Genomic DNA, 23,672 nt, shown 5'->3' with positions numbered 1-23,672 from the left:
ATAACACCCAGTTGAAGAAATTGAGGTCTAACACCGCGTATGAGGCCGTAGCCCCATTAGTTAAAACTCCCACTAAGAAAATTTGGGGCCGTCTTAAAGCTTCCGTTACACCTACTCGGCCCGCACCGTCTGTTTATGCACGGTTAGCTTCTCGTTTTTCTCCCATAAAATCACCTGAGGAAAACACATCAAAGACTAGTTTTCTCTCGAGCACTCTTTTAACGCTCAAGTACCTCAAGGAGAGGAAATTGGAATTCCAGTCAACCAGTCCGTTAATTTGGGAACAACTCCGATCGTTGATGCAAACAATCCGGCTGCGGTACCAATACCAAGCCAACTTGACAACGGATTTGAAAAACCCGAAGACACTCCTGAAAGCCTTGGGAGCAATTCTGGAAACGATAGCAAGTGGACAAACCAGGACATCGGCACAGCTGGAGGAGCATCAAGTGGCCACGCTGACAGCAATCTTCACAACCTATGCGAGGGAGTTTACGATATACCTACTAGGACAGACTTACAACATCGTCGAGTTGCTGACGTTCACGCCGGCGAAGGGCAAAAACCTGTTCAACTTTGCACCCAAGGAACGCTTGCTCAACAACCTAGAGGACAGGACATATTGCCTTCTCACAATCGAGACAGTGCAGTTCTCAACCTACTTAAAGGACACCCTGAGGGATTACCAGCTGAAGTTCCTCAAGGACATCCTCCACCTGGTCCCTTACCTAAGAAAACTTCAGTCAATAAGCAGTTTGGTGGGATTATTACCGGAGCTGACATCGCTTCAGGCCAAATTCAACAACTTCCGGACATCGGTGCAACCGGACGGACAACGAATAACGAAGGAAATCAGGGAAACACTCGTTCCGGCTACCAACGAATTGAGAGAGTTGCTGTCATCCATTCCGAGGACCCAGGAAGGACAACAAACCACGCCAAGTCCGCAGGAATCACCACGGTCGGAACGCATTCCGAGGAGAAGGCGAACACGCCAAAGAGACCGGCCTTCCAGCCAGTCACGCACTCAACACCCTCCTCAAGCCCTGCAATCCAGTCGGCAGGAAGATCTGATAGCGCAACTGAGACAATTAAGAACAGCATTTCGGGACACCCTCCGAATTCACGCAGAAAGACGTTGAATCCTCCCATATTTGATCCCAACATGGCCGAATCTTGTCCTCCTTCACGCGCAGCCACAGTCAACGACTTAAATGATTTTCAAACAAACCAACACACTTTTTCGCGCCTACAATTGCTTCCTTCCTTTTCGGGAAGTCCAATTTCTCGCTTTGACTCTTGGGTAGAATCTTTTGAAAGCATAGTTGATGGGGCATTATGGTCAGAAGAAAAGATTATACAGATGCTGCGAGCTAAAATAACAGATAAGGCTTTTTCAGTACTTCAAAACATTATCAGGCAGCATCCGTTTGATTATGCGTCAATTAAAGAAGCGTTACTTGATCACTTTCATGGAGATGAAACCGTCGATGTATATTGTTACGTTTCAGTCCGATTGATTGTCTGTATTACTTAGAATATAAGTACTAACACAAATAGCGAGCCTAGTCGGACGTCTTGACCGACGTCCTGCTCTGTCTTTCTTGGTTTTCCTGTACCAAAACCAGGTACAACCAATAAACAACATCCAGATCGCCCGTACCAGCAACATACATACCCGGACGATCTGTACAGTATAATTCACCAGACCGTCCGTCCCAACAACATAGATACCCGGACGGTCTGAACACTCACAATACAAAAGAATAGTATAACAATAATAACATAGTTTTAGTCTTACGGTTTAGAGAACACTTTGGGGCTTCTAGACTACACACTACACTACTTCAGAACTAACTAACTCTTCACTCAGTCTTCCTCAATTCCCTCTCCGTTTCCTTTGAGACGGAAGCTATGCGTTGACATCGTCGGTTAGTCGACGATTCCGCAACAATATATTAAAAAATTCAATAAGGCTAAACGTAAACCAGGCGAAAAAATTGTCGACTATGCGCACCGCTTGCACGAGATTTTTAAGAAAGCGTATCCAGAAGGGTATGCCGAGAAATCGTTCACAATCATCCTTATGCAAAAATTCATCGAGGGGTTGGATTCCAAATTGCAGGCTAAAGTTCGTTATAAGGAATTTCGTGACTTTACCGAGCTTGTTGCATCAACGCGGGTGTATGCCGTTCGTTTGGAAGCTTTAGAGACAGATCGGGAAAAGCATGAGTTTGTTAGAGCAATCGATGGGTCGGGTGAGACGAAACATTCGGACTTGACGGAACTCAAGCAAATGTTGATCGACCAGAAGAAAATCGTCAATAATGTCGTTGTTAATATCAATCAGGGGAATAAAAATGCGGAGAGCCCGAAAGAAAACAGGGAGGACATTAGGGATGTTCTGCAGGAACTCACGCAAGCAGTAAAACAGTTCCAGAGGGACAGGAAAGATTATTCTTCTTCTCCATCAGGCAACCCTTATAAAAAACAAGTTTCGTTCCTAACCAATAGCGGCAGCCAAGACAGAAATTGGAGACCTTCTCCTAATCGGCCCAATAATAACACAAATTCTTACCAACAAGCGGGATTCTCCAATAGGCCTACACAGTCCACGCCCTCGTTTTCAAGACCTTTTAATGATTCGAGAAATAGGCCTGCTCAAAATGGAATAACTTGCAATTTCTGCGGTTTTCGTGGGCATATACAGTCGGAATGCCGTAAATTCCAACGGCACAATTTAGAACAAGCACAGCCTCCAATTTGTTATTCTTGTCGTGAAATCGGACACAAATCGAATAACTGTCCCAAGTTCAGGATCTCCGATAGGCCGAATATTCCAGGTCCCCCTCAGCGTCAGGGAAACCAATAAATATCAACTGTAACTTCGGGTCAGTTGATAGGAAGCCTCAATTAAAATCCCGACAAGTCGCAAAGTTAACAACTATAACAAATGAATCGACCCCTAGAATTCCATTAAAAATTTTTCAGATACCGTTGCAAGCATTATTTGATACAGGCGCGTCTAAAAGTATTATTCACGAGAGAATATTTCAGAAGTTACCCCCGAGAGGTCAAGCGATCTGCAGTCAGCTTGATTTCGATTTGTATGATGTAGGGGAGAAAAAGTTACATACGCTGGGAAGAGTTACATTGCCCGTACGATACGGAGAGTCAGTTTTAAGACAAGAGTTTATAGTTACAAATGGTGTTTCTGAAGACTGTATCCTTGGATGGGATGCAATCCAGAAGCACGGTTTTCGGCTTGATGGAGAAGCCAGAAGTATTTATTTAGCAAGGGATGAGCAGGGATCAGCCACCTCTAGGGTACCAGACATGGCAGTTACGACGGTCAAAAAGACGACGTTATTTCGTCAGACTTCGCTAGTAATTGCAACGCAAATGAAAGGTTCATTTCCGTATGTCCCCCTTAATACTACATTTATGTTTACCCCAGCAGAGGATTTGCCGAACGGTATTTTTATTGAGGAATTCATTGGAAACGTAGCTAAAGATGGGAAATATCAAATTATGGTCGAGAATCATGCGTTAAATCAAGTCATACTTCCTAGGAACACTACATTAGGCGTAATCGAGATTATTCATAACGTAATTGGGAAAATTGCTTTAAGTAAGTTAGAGGAAAAGCCTACTATTAAAAGTGAGCCCGTTTTAATTTCAGAAGTCGAAGCTGAATTTCAAGCTCCGCTCTCAAAACTATTAAATGACTTTCACGACTGGTTCGCCACAAAAGATTCAGAGTTAGGGAACACTAATCTCATTAAACATACAATTGATACACAAGGAAGAGGCCCTATTCGACAACGCCCTTATCCAGTTACAAATAATCAAAGAAAAATATTGGAAGATAAAGTACAGGAAATGTTGGATGCTAATGTGATCCAATATTCACATTCGCCATGGGCTTCACCTGTGGTTTTAGTGGAAAAAAAGGGTGGAGAAGTAAGATTTTGCGTTGACTATAGGAAATTAAATAGTATTACAAAAAAGGATTCATTCCCTATGCCGAGGATAGATGAAACATTGAACAAATTGTATGGGAAGAAATTTTTCACCACTCTCGATTTAGCTTCAGGTTATTGGCAAATTCAAGTTGATGAACCGGCTATTTAAAAAAACAGCATTTGTAGTAGAAAATAACCTTTACGAATTTAAACGTATGGCATTTGGATTGTGCAATGCACCTGCGACATTTCAAAGACTAATGAATTATGTACTGAAAGACGTTTTGGGATGTAAGGCGTTAGTTTACTTGGATGACGTAATCATCTTTTCGGACACTTTTGACGATCACTTAAACGATATTCGCGAAATCTTTGAGTTATTGAAAAATGCCAATTTAAAATTAAAACTTAAAAAATGCCAGTTCATTAAAAGTTCAGTCAATTATTTAGGCCATGTTATCTCGACTGATGGTATTAAACCTGATCCGAGTAAAATTGAGAAAATAGTAAATTATAAAACACCTGCTTCGGTAGATGAAGTCAGATCATTTCTGGGTCTAGCTGGGTACTACAGACGATTTATTAAAAATTTTGGATCAATCGCTAAACCGTTAACCAGGTTAACCCATAAAGATCTTAGCAGAAAACCTTTTAATTGGGAAACGAAGAAAATAGTGCTTTCGAAACATTGCGTACATCTCTAGTGACTCCACCAGTGCTTGCTTACCCCAATTTCAACGAGAAATTTTTCCTTTTCACCGATGCATGCGATTATGGCGTTGGAGCGGTACTGTCCCAAATTCAAAATGGTCACGAGCACCCAATCGCGTATTCCAGTAGACAGCTAACGAAGGCAGAAGCTAAATACAGTACGACTGAAAAAGAGGCACTTGCGGTTATCGATGCGATTAAGCATTTTCGACATTACCTTTTAGACCAACCTTTTGAGATCATTAGTGATCATCGTCCACTTCAATGGCTTAAAAATCAGAAAGATAACAATGGGAGATTAGGAAGATGGGCTATACTGTTGGCCGCAACAAATTATGAATTAAAATACAGACCGGGACGTATTCACCAAAACGCAGATTGCTTGTCACGCTTAAAAATAGCTAGTATCCAAACCGAACGAAATATTAAATTAATTTGTGAAAAACAATTAGAAGACGACCTTTGCATAGCTATTCGAAATTATTTAGATAACGGTGAACTTGAAGAACCTTTGCTCCAATCTAAGCCAGATTGGGTAAAAGAAATTGATTATTTTGAAGTTATTGACGGTACGCTTTACCGGAACGTGCTGCCATCTTCTGATAGCAAAAGAAACAAAACTCACCATCAGTTGGTCTTACCTACATCGTTACGTCATCTAGTGCTCAAAGAACTACATGATGCACCGATGAGTAGACACTTAGCCTTTTACAAAACCTATTTGAAAGTAAAGAATCATTATTATTGGCCTAATATGAGGAAAGACACAAAAGAATATTGTCAGGCTTGTGAGGTGTGCATTGCCAACAATTTCGTCAAATTACAGAGCATTATTCCATCCTCATGAAATTGCAAAGGCCCCTTTTCAAGTTATACGCATAGATTTTCTAGGCCCTATCACACCAGCTTCGCCCAATGGAAACAGTTACATTTTAGTTATCACAGATTATTTTAGCCGATGGGTAGAAGCGGTTGCTTTAAAGGATCAGACTGCGCAGACCACAGCAGAATGTGTGTACAAAACAATAATAGTTAGACACGGTATGCCTAAAGCTATTCTTTCAGATCGCGGAACCAATTTCACGTCGAAATTATTTCGTTACTTTTGTAAAAAGTTAAAAATTGATCAACGGCTAACGACTGCTTATAATCCAGCTAGTAACGGAGAAACCGGAAGGTTTAATAGAACATTAACAACAATGTTGAGGAAAGAATAGAAAGACGGAGAGCATGCAAATTGGGAAGATTTGCTGGATATGTCTTATTTGCCTATCGTAGTTCTGTCCATTCTTCTACGCTGGACACCCCTTAATACTTATTACACGGTAGAGACCCTACTTTACCCATCAATGAATTTCTTGACGCTTCCCCAAAAAAATTTATATCCGCATCAGATTACGTCGGATGTGGAAAATATGGAACCCGAAACAGTGGAAATTGAAAACATGGTGTCGGACACCGTGGAGTTAGAAACAACGAGGCTGGGAATTGACAATCACCTCAATCTCACACCAATTGCCGAAGATGATTCCAATGATAATTATGAAACGCAACAGATAGCATCTGATGTCGTTCCGTCAGCAACAACGACACCACAAAATGCAACCGGACGCCCGCAAAGGAATAGACAATTGCCAATGCGTTTTAGAGATTAAATCTGATAACTCATCCGCATGCAATTCTGTTGATCGCGTTTCAGAAAAAAAAAAAAACAAAAAAACTCGAAGGTATATAACAGCGAGTAGATCGAAAAGAGCAACATCTTTCCGTCAACTCGTTGTAGTCACAACTCTAACAAAATTTATATACACACCGCAAAGCATCATCAAAGTACGATGGAAAACCAAACTAGTTTTCCACACGAACAAGTCACCGTCGAAGGGACTTGCGACTAGGTGCAAGCTAACGAAGTGGTGACAACAACGGAGCCCACTGCTGACTTCTGGGAACCAATGACAGAAAACACGGCCGAGGGGGTCAACCAAACACCTCAATCCCCAGACCAGACTAGCCAAGACTCTTGGGATCAGGCCCATCGCAACTACGAGCGACGTCTCGACGAGAAGACCAACATACTCACCACAAGACTTAACGCCGACCTCTTCGCTGAAGATTGGGGCAGCGCAGTCTACACATTGAAAAGAATTCTGGATTTAGATCCCGCTAAACGCCATCCGCCACTATACAACTGGCCGTCCGAGCTGTGGAACACAGCTAACAAAAGGCCAAGGCGCGATTGGTATGACCAATTGTAAGGCGGAGAGAGGAAAAAAAGAAAAGAAACGGAAGAACACTTTTGTTTTTCCTTAATAATGTAGTCAATATGTTTGTTCCATAGTTTAGAACGCGCTTGTGCTTTTTCCTTCTTATGTTAATCAAAGCAATCGAATAAACATGCCGAAGGCAGAATATGCGCCATGGCAAAAGAAAAATGAATCTATGGGAGCGTTAAACACTCACCAAAATAAGAAAAAAAAAGAAAAGATGTTGGCGAGTCTAGAACTCGAGGCTCCCGAGTCGTAGGCGCTTATTTCGCTATACCGACTGAGCCACTTAGCCAACGCTCGAAGCCCCATCCCTTTCGAAGAAAAAAAAAAAAAATTAAGATAAAACACGAAAAAATAAATATTTAATGACATCAGGTCACCTTTATTACCTTGAAGTTAATCAAACTTCGTGAATGGTAAACCGAACAACTTACCATGGGATTTTTAATAGTTGAGGTGGTAACGAGTATAGAACGCGGTACTCCCGATTCGCCGTCGCAGGCTATACGCATGAGCCATTCCATCGATATCAATCCAAGATAATATCGACAAGTCTCTAAATACGTATTCGACAGGACAGCTTTAAAACCTTGTAACAATTAACCTCACCTGTACTGTTTTCCTTTCCACCTCTGTCTTCCTTCACTTTTTTCTTATTTCTCTATTACCTTTAACACACTAAAATAATCCAATAAACCAACCAAGTGGCGGAAAGGAACGAACCACGATTCGAACTGTGGGAAAGAAAAACCAATCGCCGTTTTTTTTTTTTTACGCCAAATAAGCGAAAATGGAGACATTAAGAAACAATTCAACTGACACCGAGGAATAATGAGGATGTTGCAAACATAAACAAAACTCAAAAACGGGTGTGAACAGTCGGTGAGGATTTTCTTGACTATAAAAGTCAGGACACATCTCCTCGCAGACCTACACTCGCAGCTATCCTCAGCTAAGAGACGCTTTGAACAAACAACAACCAAAGTTAAAGTATCTACAATGGCCGAAAACCACAACAACCGTTCGGGAGCACCCGCGCGAAACGGGCGTGTCGGCACAATCAGCCACAGGTTCGTGCTGCCGAAGAACCAGCAATCGATCCTGACGCCGCAATCGCGCCACCACAGGAAGCCGCCGTACCAGCCGCAGCCGCAGCAGAACCAGCCGCACCTGAACCAAACCCGGTGGAAGCCTTTCAGAGACGCATCCGGGAACTTCAGGAGGAACTAGACGACGTAACCCACTCGCTCACTCTAGGATTAGTTCGATGTATCGAACTTGGAAAATGGCGAAAAGCGACGGAGCGCTTTAAAGAAATACTGGATCTGGATCCAGCGAATCGGCATCCGCCGCTCTTCGATTGGTCAGCAGAAAGCTGGGCGGACGACGACCTGTGCCTGCATTGTAACGAACATCGTTACCCACCAGCCTACTGAAAGACTCTCTCGCGCCAGGTAGAATTTTTTACCTTCTATTCCTTCTTTTCCATAAACAATATACGCCCCATTTATACGCGTTAATATTGCCTCTACGTTTTGCCAAAGGGCAAGTAACATGTCTCGTTTTCACACAATATGTCTGGAGCATATGGCCTTGTTTCACGCCTTGAGGGATAACTTCCATTTCTTCTCATATATCACATTCTTTCTCTCTATCTCTTCCTTCCATTCTCTTTGTCTCTTCCTTTCTCACTATGTTGGACTTAGAAAAAAATCTAACTTTCGCATCTTTCTGTTTCATCATATATATATTTGCCGTAATTATACGCACGCATTCTTGTAGCTTTATATAGCAGCTACTTTGCGAATGATGAGTTATCTAGTCAGACTGGGGATTCGAACCTTAGAACTTTGGCATCACAGCTCAGAGCTCTACCGTAGAGCTATTAGCTAATATATTATACCTTGCGTAGACCATTAGGTAATATACCAATTGTTTCCGTCAACTGCATTTTCTTTGTGTGCCGTAGTATACTTTTTCCTATATGCGCTATACCTATCGCCTTGTTAGAACTTAGAAAAAATTCGAACATTGCGCGTGACCTTTCACGGCAAAAACTTTTTCCGCCGCAAACTTTTAAACGTTTTTCTTCTCGTCCTCCCTGCTAAACTATATTATATTTTATTGTTTTCTTTTTCCGATAATTAAGTATATCTTCTCCTCTTTCCAACGCTACTAGTTATTCTGATGGATAAAATTCTCTTCCCCCCGAAAACACAAATATATTCCAGTCCCCTATATTTTTCTTTTTTTTTTTGCCGTAGCCAACTAGGAAAAGCCGACGGGAAAATAAGTTGACCTTTCAAAAGCCGTAGACTATTTTTCACTTTCGTTTTTCTTACTTCTTTTCTTCTCGTGTTTGATTCTATGTTATAACACCCACATGATAAAGTTATATATGTTTGTCAGTTACATTGTTCTCTTTTATTCTTGTACGTTTTTTTTTATATTCTTCCATATTTAGAAATGTCTCTATTTCCATTTCTGCTGCTATTGTGCCTTCACGGGTTACATTCACGAGCATTTGAAACAACCGTGTGCGATTGTTCGGAGCCGTCGAAGATGGGAATTATTCAATTCTCTGACGCAAATTGTCAGCCAAAATCTACCGAAAATCGTGCCATCAGTGTAAAATATACCGTATATAGTGAAGAACGAGCTGCGATCAAGTTTCCTGGATATATTTGTGCACGCTGGAAAAATATACGACGTATTACAATGAATTTTTTCGGACAAACAGTGATCGTGCCAGATAAAATTTCCATCGATACAACACCTGCCGAGTGCAACGAAATGATAAACAATAAAAGGTGCGACAATCAACGAATGACTTTTTCGGATGGCAAATTTGTGTTCGACGATGAACCCGATATTTCTGGATATTGGTTGCAAACAATCGATTCCGAAATATTAAACTGTGTTCTCGATAAAATTCAACTTTTCCAACAAAAGGAGAATGCGGATTTTTCAACACCTATCGGAATTGCTTCTGCTACGTCGGGAAATTTGTCACATAATCATTTAACACTGATTTGGGACAAAACCTACACTCAGAAAACTAAAGCAGTTACCCGGCTTGTCGAAGAAGGTATCGGCAAGTTGATGCAATTACCTGGAGAAAAAAAAATTTTCTGACTTCAAGACGACCGTAATCAACTAGACTTTCACCTGTTGCCGATATCACGTTGTTTTTCAGTACAGAAAAATTGCTCCAATAGGACTTCTTCCTTTGAAATCCTTGGCCAATCACAACTCTTTGTCACAACGGCGGCCATCATGAAAAATTCAACAACAACATCGGAGCCTCCGGCGCCATCTAGCGGTGAAGATTTAAACATCCCGGCGAATATTCAATATATTCGGGATCAACTAACCGATCATGAAAACGAATTGGCAAATCAAATTCAATTATTACAGTGCGATGGTCGCAAAGCCAAACATGAAAGAGCCGTTACAAATGCTCAATATAATGGATGGTTAGCAGCCTCTCAACTACAATTACCAAAGTGCACAAAATTAAAAGCTTTCGGTAAAACGGCTGTACTGATACAGTGTAAAGCCTTAAATGTAACATTTGATACTATTTTGACTTCTTGCGGACCGCAACCAAAATTTCAAAATTATACAATTAACCTCGATGGCTGGGAACTTGTTAAATATTCCCCTTGCTATTGGACAAATGGATTTGTAAACTTTAACGACAAACCTTACGCTTTCCGCAACAACACCTGGCAATTAACTGAAGCCACAATTGTGTTGCCGGAGCAGACGCTCGCACACTCTTTTCGCTACGAAAACGTCGAGTTTTTCGTCTACGTGCATCAAAGTAATCCGGCATATACCGACAACATGCTCAATCACATGAACATCATGGCCGATATTGCTGCCACAATCAACGAACACCCGCCATCGGAATATACCTTACGTCAAAGACCTAGTGCGACAAACATTTTTGTAACGGCATCTGGTGTCGGAAGTTATACATCTTGGTGGGAGACTATCAAGAAATATTTCTTCATCGGCATATTATGCCTTTTAGTGCTTCTTTTCTTACGTATTTGCTATAGTTGCGACCTCTTCACCGTCATTTGGGTCGTATGCTGCCGCCCCACCTACAAACCACGGCAGCCAGCTTCCGAATCCATCCCTATGCATGCAGTCTGATTACGGGACGTAATCTCACGCCGCCGGGAGCGATGTAACGAAGCCAATATACGCCTCATTATATTCTTATGCTTTCATTTATATCTTATACCCATATTCTCTTCTGTAGTATCTTTAATACGTAATTAGTATAAAACATGTCAATTGCAACATCATATATGTGCAACACGGGTGACCTAGATGAACACCTGCTAGCTAGCTGACGCATCCATGTGTCATCAGCATCACGCCACTTATAAAACATCTTGATTGGCGCCCATCATCGCACCATGATCACGCCATTTTAAACATCTTTGATTGGTTGGAAATACTCGCACAGCAACTCACCAAATTGCCAATATGAGAAGTGTAATCGTGAACCCAAAATATGATAAAGATCAGACAAGAACTTGCAGCTGAGTAAGGTAGTCGCCTGAATTTATTCTTGTTGCTCTTATCTTTTGGTTAATAGTATTGCGTAGAAAACTGTACTCTTTCGTGTAAACTTTATTTGCTTAACTTGCTTTAATTTGCATTTGTTCGAACTTAGTTATTCTTGGACAGTGCATTTGTCCTTTTTCTTAAACACTGGTTCAATCTATTTGATTGCGTATTGACTTCGTGAGCGTGAGGTTATCTCGTTCGCTTCCGTGTCGATATCTTTCCGCTACCCACTCGTGTTATCACGGTAAGACTTGGTTATAACTGTCTCTCTTCTCTCTTTAGTTTCCCTACTGTATCTTTATTTCTCTCTATGTTCTTGCTTAATGTAGTATGCTCAATCTAGAATAATAAATCCATCATTGTGGGAAATACGCCTCCGAGCTCGTTATTATTCCTTTTGTCTTAATACAGTAAAGTCAGTCTTCCCACAAGGAAGATGCTTTACAAACTCAAGGCTACTACTAGGATAGTTCTAGAGTTTACAGTTTTCCCTTTCCTTGGCGCGAAGGGTGAAAAGGTAGCCTGTACGGTCAGTCACAGCTGACCTCTCTGTTAATGCAAAAGTTTATGTGAAACCTCGGGCCACTTTCAACCCCTGTTCGTAATTTCGTTTTCGAAATTAATTCGTTTCACTGGAGCTGTTGATAAGTGAATACAATCTTTGCTCCAACCTCTCTGTTAAGTATTAAAGAGAAATGTTAAGTGGTATCGGAATCTACATTGTGTTAAATTCATGAAATGCTGGTTTTCATTTTTCTATTTAGGTAAGTTTATCAATTTCAGCTGTTCTACAATTGGAGAACAGTGGTCAGATAAAACAAAAGTCACTGTGTTCATTCAAAAACCCAGTATTACCCTTTTCTGATGATAGTCAAATCCATCCATTCCATTTTATCCATCACAACTGAAAAGTTGTGGGTATTCTACGTGAAGGTGGGCAATAGTATCCAGAATAGTATAAAACTGTTTAAGGGCATCGTTTGTGGGGAACGCTTTAACAATTTTGATAGTCGTCCTCCAGGTAAGCCATTTCTCGAAACTGTACTTTATGATTTAAAAATATCTATTGGGTTTGCTTTAGGTTACAGGAAAAGATGTACCTCAATACGTAAGATCATTCGCAGAAGCCGGAGTGCACCAACGACTACTTCAAAACATTAAGAATTCTGGCAAAATAAAACCAAACCTGTTCAGAAATGAAATGAATGAAGAAGAGAAATGAAATCACCTGTTCAGAAAGCTTAAGTAATTTTTAGTGGGCACGCCGGTGATTGCGACTACTAATAGGTCCAATTGCATCTAAGATACTCAATAAACCCTTCATGATATTCGTTGATTAAGTCATCTAAAATTTTCATTTTTTTCATGTAGGTGGCGTACTTTGTACTGGTTATGAACTTATTGTTAGAACAAGGTGTTGCTGGTGCGTCTCATGCCATGGGGCAAAAGCCAGAAGTTGTATTTGGTGCACCCGCGCGTGAATTGGCCATTCGAATTCACCGCGTGGCGTGTAAATTCACCTACAATTCGGTTTTGAAGTCTGTGATTATATATGGAGGAACTGTCACGAGCCATCAGCGGTCAAATCTTCTAGTTGGGTGCAATATTCTTGTCGCAACCGCGGGGTGCTTCAAGGATTTTCTCGACCGTGGAGTATTCGACCTCCGGGGGTCAGGTTTTAAATTTTGGACGAAGCTGATTGAATGCTTGTTATGGGTTTCGGCCCCAATTTTGAAAAAATTATCAACCATCCAACGATGCATCTGAAAGTATGTTCTCGATGGCTTTTGAGTATGAGATTTGACTGATGTAACACTATTTGTTTCACTGTAGGGAATCCGTAGTGTTTGTATGTGTTCGGCTACATTCCCGGATGAAGTAAAAACGCTGGCTGCGACGTACATGGAAGACCACATATACGTCACAACAGGCATTGTCGGTGGCACCAATCCGGATGTTGAACAGCTGTTTTTTCATTGCTCGAAAAGTGCTCGAAGCTAAACTGATCGAAGTTTTACAAGATTTCGGTGATGCCAAGACTATCGTTTTTGTCGAAAGCAAAAAGGCGGCGGATTTCGTCGCTTCATTTTTCTGCAAGAACAACTTACAAGTAAGAATTAAACCTGTTGTAAATTGGGCAAGGTGTCTTAACGTTAAAAAGAAAGTATGGTTATGGCAATCCGTTTTACGAAAAACGAAAAACGACAAACCTACCCCGACATACGTACCCCTTCACAAAATGGGAAAACATCTCCCGACAAAGCTACCCTGATATACGTACCCAATAAAAAATTAAATAACGCTCCCGTCACATCTACCCCATTAAAAATATACTGCAATTGCAGCCGTCGTATGTACCCTTTTGTTTTATTAAAACAGACATACCTACCCGTTCGTTTAAAACGGATCGACACACCTACCCCTTCAATTAACACAGACCGACAGACCTACCCCTTCGTTTAGTTGAGCCCGACAAACCTACCCTTCCGTTTTTAAAAATCCGACTCACCTACCCCTACGTTCAGTTTAGCCCGACACACCTACCGCTCCATTTTTAAAAATCCGACTCACCTACCCCTACGTTCAATTTAGCCCGAAACACATACCCCTCCTTTTCTAAAAATCCGACCTACCTACCCCTGCGTTCAATTTAGCGCGACACACCTACCCCTCCGTTTCTAAAAATCCGACTCACCTACCCCTACGTTTATTTTAGCCCGACACACCTACCCCTCCGTTTCTAAATATCCGACTCACCTACCCCCTTCGTTCAATTTTGCCCGACACACCTACCCATTTGTTACAGATTTTTTTTATTGGTGTATTTAGATTGGCTTAACTGTACCTCTGATAAAAAGCAAAGGGGGTTACAAACACAGACTGGATAGTATTCAATGAAGAAAGTTACTAGAAAATTCCTGTTCAGGTTACCGCCTCACGCTGTGGTTTTCTAATATCGGGTAGTACTCTGTTCAAAGGGATTCGGTCACTAGCAAGTAGGTTGAATCTGTGTATCCTGAATAAGCTCTGTGACTTGGATAACTCAGTGTGGCAACTGGTTCACCCCATTCTCTTTGTGATGGGATTGGATCAAAGCTGTTCTCGTTTAAAACTTCATCAGTTAAATTTGGGTGAGAAGGGCAAGGCAATGAATCTTCAATATATCGTCCAACAACATTTTTTCCCAACTTGATGGGTATAGCGATATCCTCATTTTTCAAGTTCCATCCTAAATCATCGTGCCTTGCATTCCGCTTGTTTGCTAGCCATAGAATAAACAAACTTGTAACTACAGCAATCAGTAGTTTAAAACACCTTGCAAACCGCATTTCACGAAGCCTTGTTGAAAAGAGCTTGAGAACAAAGTTTTCGTTTCCAGGATCGACAGTTCCAAGTTACTCACAAATTCTTAATATTTTCTCTCATTGGAGAGTCATGAACCTCCAATCTTCGGCGTGAATGGGGATACGGTTGATCCATCTATCACAATAATCTCACTTTAGAAATTTTCATGAGAACACATCTCCATTGGGGAAATTTTATTCCATTAAATTTAGTGTAATCCCTCAGTTTTTTGTCAGATAAGTTGTGAGTGACCATTTAGCAAACAAATAATTCTGGTCCCATAACCTGTGGAAAACAAAGATCAGAAGATTGACGGAGAAAAAGGTCCATATGGAAAAGGCCCACTTTTTTCCACATTCAAAAATGGGTCTTTTTCTCCTTTGGACTGGGCCTTTTTCTCCGTTCAATTTCCAAGTTCCGAAAAACTTCATATTTGTTTCCAAAATATATTTCCCACCTCCTATTCCGTGGAAGTTTGGAATGTACGGAGGCTGCTGAAACCGTCACCTCCTATAAGGTTTGCCGAGATCAAACCGCTAGCGTATGTGCGTTTTTTAATCTTTGATTATTGATTCCGTAGTAATCAGATTTCCCATTACGTTAGTATTTATCTAATGCTAATAATTCGTTAAATAAAGTTCATTTTGTTCATTTTTTATTTATTGAACAACTATCGCTTCTTCAAATATAATATGAGAAATCTATGTTTTCCGCTTTTCGACTTGTTCCGTCCACCCTCTTGCTCATTCGTTCCCCCCAACCCCACTCAATCTCCCTTGTAACTTTTCTTTTGCGAAACTTATGCCATAGATAAAGAACAATGGTTCGTTGTGTGGTATGCGTTTACCCCTATCCTTACTGACGCCAAAAAAGCAAAATACTTACTCTTATTGTAGTGCCTTTTGCGGACAAAGGAAAGAACTAGGCCTACATGGTAGGGACCAAAACTGAATGAGTTCAGTGGAGTTTTTCGTGGGTGCTAGGAACGAGATTTGCCATCACAAAGTCTAGTTCATTATTACTAACATTTGATGAATATGTTTATAGGAATAATATTACAATCTTGCACTAGCTATCGTCTGACGCACGGGCAAAAGGAAAAGACTACTATTATTCAATCTTGATTTGATCTTTTAATTTCAGCATGCATTTCACACTAAGTAATTAGTTCCCTAAAATTTTCAATTTAAGTATTAAATAATTAAAAATGGAAAATAAATTAAAAATTACGCAAATATTTGTAAGAGTTTTGCCAATTTTTGAAATAGTTTATTTCTCTCATTGATCATAACTTGGTGTCTTTCACTCACCACTTGCAGCTTGAACGGTGGTCGAATTTGCTTGTAGGAGACGGGGTAAAATAAAAAAATTTAATACAACCTGCACGCCTACGTAGCATCCCCTAAACTAGATCTGCCCAAGATATCGGTAGGAAAAATAGATGTATAATGATTTCTTGAGAATCTGCCGGGCCGCCTCCTAATCTCTTATGTGGATTCTTAGCTAAAAGCCCGCCAGGAAGATCTTTTGCTTTCTGTCATAGCGTTCGAAGGAATCTTATTTCTTTCAAAAGAATACGGTCAAAGAGGATGTCGTGAACCCGGTCGTAAAACGAAAGGTGACCACAAATGAGCTCATCCATGACAACACCCAAGCCCCACCAATCTACAGTCCTCCCCTAGTCGTTGTCTTCAACCCCTTCGGTGGCAGGGTTCAGCAAATGTTTTGGCAGTCCGTCTGTACGTGGTATCCTCTTTACAAAGTCCAAAGTCAGCAACCTTTATGTGTCCATGTTTGTCGAGTAATAAATTTTCCAGCTGGTAACAAAAAATCGTAGGTGAAACCCTAAGAAACAATTTATCTATCAGGTTGTTTCCTTAAGGTCCCTACAGACAATGCTTTGATCGTGTAAATAACCTGGCGATGAAACAATTTCCGGTACATAAAACCGCGTTTTGTCTCCAGAAAAATTTCGTTCACGTGAAAGATGAAGAAACATTTCACCACCGTTAACATGTTCCATTACAAAACCATACTATTCTTGGTAAGCTGTCAATTGGTCTAAATTATAACATGGTTCAGAGTACAAAGGTAGCACGTTTGGAAATTCTAATTCGTCTGCTATTTAACTGAGTAGACAAACAGCTTTGTGACGTAGCCCTCATTATTATTAAGCGTTTCCATGGTTTCAAAAATAACTAATAAAAATAATTAATTTCAATCTATTTTTTTTAAACCCTATAATCAGAATTGAAAAAACCAAACCAAATTCGGGGGGAAATAGAAAATAGTAAATCAAGCAAAATTAATTGAAATCGCTAATTCGAATCAAAATTTTATTGGAATCAAAATTAATTCGAGGGATCATTGCCCAGCACCCATCTAACGCCACGCGGAACTCATTAAATTTTTCATTCTTGCCATTTAATTCTTTCTTTTTTTCCGCAAGAGGCACTGCGATATGTTGTCAGTTTTACACTCAACCGGATGGAACGTGCTACGCACAATGATTTGGATTCGGCAATAATGAGGTATAGGATTCCGCAAATGAATGGGGTAAAACCAACGTTGTGTGCTTAATAGTCAATCAAATCGAAAAAAAATTGTGCGGAACACTTAATAACACATAAGCATGCGACATCGTACAGTCTAGAAACTTTGTTAACGGATCCCGTAGAAGAGTAGGATACTATGTAGCAAACTGGGATACGACACTTTTCGACAAACCCACCTAGGGTTCAATCCCCTGGTGGGATAGTTGGTCCGTTAAAATTAAGTGGCGAATTTTTTCTTTGGCAATAATGGAAACATGGTTGGGCGGAATGCAGTAAAAAAAAAATTCTGGATGATCGAGAAATTTCTAATTTTACGAAAGCAACGACGACCGATGGGTTGCAACAGTACTCATTTCATGGTTGACATTCGTTATGGATTTTGTCAATATAATTCTTCGTTCAGATAATACAGAGAAAAAAGGCGTAATGCAAATCAGCTTTAGAGATGGAACATATTTCGGCAACAGATTCAGAAAGGAATAAAAGAAGTCTTACCAGGAAAGGGAAACAAACATTCGACTCCCCACCACCTCCTCCACCTTATTTGTCTCTTCCGTTTCGTGTAGGTTATTACTAAGTTTAATTCATATAGCATACAAAACAAAACAGTCCTTTCTATCAGGTTTCCCAGTTCCGCTTAGAGTTTAGACTTCAGCTTATTTATGGAAACGGAGTAATTTGGTATGTATAGAAACAGAAAAATTAGGTCATTAATATTAAATGTTTCGAAGCAATTAATTGCAGTTTGGAGACGGTGGCCAAAATAAAAACTAGGCAGGATAAAATCTCCATTGAATATTTTGTAATCTACTTCATAGGATTATAAAAATATTACAGCTAATAAAATAATGAAACCAATAGGGTAAGCGAAATCATCTTGTTTCCTTATCTTATCTTACGAGCAAAAAGATGATTAAAAATGGATGTTGCTTATCAGAGGTAGACTGAAGCCAGTTTAAATTCATTTTAAAAAGTCCTGTAACAAAGGGGTAGGTGCGTCGGGCTCTATCAATCAAAGGGGTAGGTGTGTCGGACTGTATTAATCAAAAGGGTAGATTTGTCGGACTGTATTAATCGAACGGGTAGGTATGTCGGACAGTATCAATCAAAGGGGTAGGTATGTCGGACTATACTAATAAAAAGGGTAGGTGTGTCCGAATGTATTAATCGAAAGGGTATGTATGTCGATCAGTGTTAAGCGAAGGGGTAGGTTTGTCGGTCTCAGTTAAACAAATGGATAGATAAGACGGAATTTTAAAAATAAATTTCTAAAGGGGTTGCTGTGACGGGAGCGTTTTTAAGTTTTTTATTAGGTACATATGTCGGGGTAGGTTTGACGGGAGATGTTTTTCCAATTTTTGTAAGGGTAGGTCTGTTGGGGTAGGTTTGTCGTTTTTTGGGGTACGTCTGTCGAAATCTCTAGGTACGTATGTCGGGGGGTACCACTGTCTCTATCCCTCCCATACGTCGTCAGGATATTTCGTCATACTGTGGTTTCACCCCATCTGTCATTAGTACCTATTGTAGATATTGTCCCTAACAAGTCTTTATGTTTACATTCTTGCTAGTGGTACTAATACTTTTTTTTTATAACAACCGCTTTTTTCAGCTGTTCCTAGTATTGAAACAATATTTATGCAAGTACTTAGAGAGGGCTGCCCATTACAAAAGAAGAGCTTATCACGGTATGTTATGAAATAAATTGATTTTTAAAGAAAGAAAACTTTTAACCTCTCCGTCCCTCATAGATGCTGTGATGGTATGTTTGCAAAACTGGAAAAAATTCTGTGCTGTTCTGCCTTAAGTACGTGCTCAATATTTTGAAATATGTGAACAGCAAAAACAGTTGGTCCGAATTCCAAACGTCTAAAGTACTTATTTCTGGAAAATCAGTTAATCTACACCCACATAGCACAAGTCTGGCCGTGGGATGTCCGCTAGATGTCGAGGTCGGATATAAGGTACATCCTGTTGACATCCGTCGGACAGCCCGAAATCCGATTTGGATGTCCGACGGATGTTTTTTTTGTTGGTTTTGACCGCCCAAAACAGCGCCGTCAGACATCCGAAGGATATCTGACCGGACTTCTTACGGCTATAATTTTGACATGTAAGGGATATCTGCATATTCATTCGTTTTATTGATTAATAAAATAAAATCGTGAAATAGAAAAGACTGTTGTTATTTTTTGATCTTTGTATTGAAACATGACCAGATTAATGAACATGAGAAACCTTGTGTTGCACAACCATATGCAGATCAAAAACAAAAAAAGGAAAACAGATTCATAAAGAAATCATTTGTCTGACTACAAAAACAAAAACAAAACATTGCTTCAACATTGTTCGGGCTGACTGTATCTGTGTGACTGTGACTGACTGTGAATATAGACGAGAAACATAAAAAAAAACAATTTTTTTCTTTGTGAATGATGATGAATGGAATGATGATGGGACTCATAGGACAGGGACCGTGCGAGGTTTGTCTTTACAGTGTCGCAGCATGTCAATCATGGCTGATTTAACATCTGCCTCTGTAATCAATGGCGTGTTACGTACCGATGCAGCTGAAAGATCAATACGTATTATAAACGAATGAAACGGATAACATGAATATTTAAAATAAATACCAATTATCACTTTTCCGATGTTGGTATCGGCTAGCTTTTTGTTATTACGATGTCCAAACCAGCTGAAAGATTTGCCTAGTTCGTTGGTCATAAGCCGCCGGGCGATCGATCTAACAATTGTTCTTGGGGTGTTTCCCCCTATTGCGATCAGGTGGGTTTTCTAGAAAACATTTTAAAAACAAACAAACAGACAACACCTGAAGTTTAATTTAATTCAAATTTTAATAATTTAAAAAAATTACCAAACGTTGTGACATTGATTTGCTTTTCAAATCGTCGTTGAATATGTAAAAATCATCCATAGAGTTGAGGGGCAGCATTTGCATGAAATCCTCGTCGGCATCTCCATCTGACTTTCTCATGGCGACAAACGCAGTCTCAATACGATCGAGACGTTCCAGTAAAGCTGCACTGATGGCGTTGTTGTCGCGTGTGCCATGGCCAATTGTTATAATGCCACGCTGAAGAAACTCGTCGCGGGATTCTAAAAGTATATTAAAAATATGTAAATGAAATTAATAAAAATCTAAACTTTAAAGCTTACCTCCATTTCTGATCTCGACAAAGCTACTCCTTTTAGTCGTAGTGGAGCTTCTTATTGGAACTACAGAAACAGGTGGAGCTGTACATGTAATGGACTTGGATGTGCCTTTCATTTGAAAAGGAAAACAGTGTATTATTAATAGTTGTTATTAATAAAATTACTATAAGTCAAACGAAATATTACCTGCAGGTGAATAATGGTCAATACTATCATCTGATTGCGCATCGGGATTTGAATGGGGAAGCATAAGCTCGGAGCACGTTGGTAGTGCATTCCCACCATTCCCACTTTTATTGGCCGGGCTTCCAGCAACGCTCAATCTATCTAAAAAAAATAATACATTGAATTAACGCAGAATTGATTGAAAGTAAAGATTAATAAACCTACTTAAAATTATTTTACGTGGAGGAACTGGAGGAATAGGACAACTGTCGTCATCCGAAGAAGACACAATTTCCCTATATCTTGACTTCAACTGTTTGCCCTTCGAAGGGGGAGGGGAAACACTGTTGTCGAACGGGAGTTTGATCTTCCTAGTTCTCCTGATTCTCCTGCCCTTTTCATCTTCTGTTGTTGCGATGTCCTCATTTTGTACTACTTTATTTTCATGTCTTCTAGCTTCAGCATATGTTGCTAATTTTTATCAAAATTAACGAAAAGTAGAGATAAAAAATATAAAAAAATACCGTAGGTTTTCCTGACCCTAGCTGGATAAGACTCCCAAGTTTTCTTGTTAGGTTCGTAGCCTAAGTTTATAAAGCGGGACACATCCTTAGACTTGGACTTAGGAGGCCACCAGCAGAATCCATTGTCGTACCATGAAATAGGAACTGATTGCACCTACGGATCGTCGTCCGGCCCTTCCAATAATAAGAAATGGTGCTATTCCACAATAAAAAACAAAACAAAAAAAAGACGGTGTAGCTCACCAGCTTATAGCACCACCCCTATTTTTTGCAACATCGTACATTTATTCTACTCCTAGTGGATGTGTATCGTTACACCGGTCTAATTAGAGAGTATTGCGCAATAAAAAAGGAAAAATAAAAAAGTTTAGACTAAATAAAAGAAAAGTAAAATCAGAATAAAGTTCATTACTCCCCCCTTCACCCCAATTGCTTCACTCCCTAAGTGTGTGCCTCCATCAAAAGAGGAAAAACCGAAAACGTACCGTCCATTGCGCAACTGTTTTCCGAAAAAGTTGGCAACATGACCGCCTTGCATTTAATTTCAGCCACTGGCCACGCTTCAAGTAATTCTGATATAGCTCCCACCGTATATATTTCGTACGACGACGACGGTAGAGGATAAGAGAAGAGTGAACGTTTTACTTGAAAACGCCTGCCAATAATGAAATCACCATTCTTGCCGCGAATGATGTTTTCGACCAAAACAATAAAAGAATCAAGATAAACACAATGATCAGGTCCCTTACAACTTAGAAACCAGGGACCCAATTGCATTTCCTTAAATTGCTTGGAAAATACGAGGTGGGGAATTAAAGGACCACTATGATGTTGTTTAAAAAAACGTCCAGTTTCAGATGATTTTGCATTGTAACACGCATTCTGGAATTGTCCTATTTCCAGAATACGTTTAACTACCTGTTGCAATGCCTGATTGGACTTGCGCAAAAGATTCTTTAAAGAAAAAAGATAATTTTCGAAAGCGTAGGCTGAATAGTTTGGCAAAGCACCAAAACGCAAAACATCATCACAAGTGTGAATCAAAGAATGGACATTGAAGGACAAGAAGTATGTGCCATAAATTGATTCACACTCCCTAACAAATAAATCTAATAATTCCCTTGCATAATCATTGTGCGTTATGCAATACGCGAATGATGACAGAATTCGCACTGCAACATGAAAAACGATAAAGTTATTATACAATCGATTGGGCAAAATCCCCAAAAGAACCACAGGACCAACACAGCTATTAAATAATCCAAATTCTGTAGCCTTGAAGCGATCAACAAACTTCAATGATCTCGTACGCCGTGCGAATTCTCTTGGAATAAATTTGCTTATAGTTTCCAGGCGGGAGCTCATGGAGTCTATTAAACTTTTGTGAAGTCTTCTTGGGAGTGGACCTCTAATCCACGTCAATAAAAGCTTTCTCGTCACCCCTAAATCAATTAAGTGCATTGGATCACCTGGGAAATCCCTCGCCATATCAAGGTAATCTAAGTTCTCAAGAATACTATCACCATGGTGATGCTCCTCATAAATGCGGTTTCTAAAGGAGTAATCAGTTCTTAGAGTCGAATTTCTTTCCAAGAAAACTACCCTACCTTCAAATTCCCCTTGTTGGATACATCTCCCACAACCGAAATAACCTGTGTGGCCTTTAGTATTCAAAATGAACGAACGCGCAGGCGCGTCGCATATGAATGCGGATATTCTGAATGATAAGCGCCGGCCATGAAAAATAAAACCACTTTCACTTAAAGCCTTAGCTTCCAAAATAAAGTCTGTAAGGTATTCTTCTGTGGAATCAGGTTTGGCATCACCATGGTAAAGTCCAATAAGAAATACTTTTCTAGATTTAGCATTGGTGATGATCCCTAAAATTGGCCAAAACTGTCCATCGCTGCTTTTGGAAATGGGAGGACCATCAATATTAACAAAAATGTCGACGTGATCAAGAGCACTACAAGCCGGCATAACGTTTAAAATTGATTCCAGACCTTTTAAAATTCCATGGTGGTAATACTTGCCGGGAGAAAGTGATTTTACGTTGACATTGCGAGGCGTTTTCAGAAGGGTTCGGCAGGTTTTTGGTAAATCTAATCCCCATTGAAATAAACGGAGTATGGCTAGCAATGCATCAATTGCGTTTTGATGAACCCCCCCTGTTACTGCCCATAAAGCAAGCAAATGGCGTAAATTATGCGACCCGTTGTGTTCCTCATCGTAATCACTTTCATCAGGTTGTGCACCATCTTCCCTGTCAACTGTCGATTCAGATTCAGATTCTGATTCAGAAGAAACCGGAAAAACATCGCTATCGATAGAAAATGCGTCTTCAGTAGAAGCTAACACCTCGTCGTCGAAACCACTGAAAAG

The 23,672-nt window shown here is 40.1% G+C and overlaps 1 long non-coding RNA gene across 1 annotated transcript in view; it reads left to right on the top strand.

The window, feature by feature from the left end:
• The window catches only part of LOC130689171 (uncharacterized), a 97,319-nt gene that overhangs the window by 21,199 nt on the left and 52,448 nt on the right, over positions 1 to 23,672 (top strand). The gene's annotated exons all lie outside the window — the stretch shown is intronic.

The sequence above is a fragment of the Daphnia carinata genome, chromosome 9, assembly GCF_022539665.2.
Source record: "Daphnia carinata strain CSIRO-1 chromosome 9, CSIRO_AGI_Dcar_HiC_V3, whole genome shotgun sequence".
Lineage (NCBI taxonomy): Eukaryota > Metazoa > Arthropoda > Branchiopoda > Diplostraca > Daphniidae > Daphnia > Daphnia carinata.
The sequence above is the reverse complement of the archived record's forward strand: the minus strand, read 5'-3'. Positions and strand labels throughout refer to the sequence as shown.